Below are 343 nucleotides of genomic sequence, written 5' to 3'. Positions count from 1 at the left end.
TTGTCTAGCTGTATGCTGATCAGCTAAATTCCTGTGTCAGGCAGCACGTAGCAGTCTCTGCATACAACTTGATTTAATATTTAATTCTCATGCCTTTTCCCTATTTCATTGCTATGTCTTTAAATGCAGAAATTTGATATTGACTGTTCTGATGACCAGGCCCTCCTAGAACTGGAAGGAAAAATCCAGCAGTTAGTCAAATTTTCCTATTTTATAATGAAGCCTCAGAAAATGGAAGATAGTAATCCCGATCACTGAACGAATTAAGAGCAGCTCAAGGCTAAATTCCAGATCTGCATTGTGTACCATAAAATCAAGCGAGGGTGGGGCGGGGGGGAGCGGG

This window comes from Pteropus alecto, unplaced genomic scaffold (assembly GCF_000325575.1).
Source record: "Pteropus alecto unplaced genomic scaffold, ASM32557v1 scaffold12, whole genome shotgun sequence".
Taxonomy (NCBI): domain Eukaryota; kingdom Metazoa; phylum Chordata; class Mammalia; order Chiroptera; family Pteropodidae; genus Pteropus; species Pteropus alecto.
This window is presented reverse-complemented; position numbering follows the sequence as displayed.